Source organism: Sinocyclocheilus grahami, unplaced genomic scaffold (genome assembly GCF_001515645.1).
Source record: "Sinocyclocheilus grahami isolate Dianchi unplaced genomic scaffold, SAMN03320097.WGS_v1.1 scaffold31.1, whole genome shotgun sequence".
Classification (NCBI taxonomy): Eukaryota; Metazoa; Chordata; class Actinopteri; order Cypriniformes; family Cyprinidae; genus Sinocyclocheilus; species Sinocyclocheilus grahami.
Genome location: NW_015505210.1, coordinates 4,094,865 through 4,095,231, shown reverse-complemented (window position 1 = coordinate 4,095,231; position 367 = coordinate 4,094,865).

Here is a 367-nt window from a genome sequence, read left to right as displayed (position 1 = left end):
CAGTACCCACTAATCCACAAATTACTTAAGTTATTCGGTTTATAAACGTGCCTGACACTCCCTCTGACGCAAAATAAACCAATATCCCGAGTTATTCAGTTACTCCTAACAGTACATTGACTGAACTGCTAAAAGAGATGCTCGAGCAGAGCAGCTGGACTGAGTCTGGTCCTGCTGGGAGGCGCATCACAGTATGGTAAGGGGCGTAACATTTCCGTCACACGCTTGAGGTATTCGGCCAATCACAACGCACTGGATAGCTGGCCAATCACAGCACACCTTGCTTGAGCTTTGTAAAAATGTATGCGTTTCAGAAAGGCGGGGCATAGAGGAGAAACAATAATGTACAGTATGTGGAAAATAATGT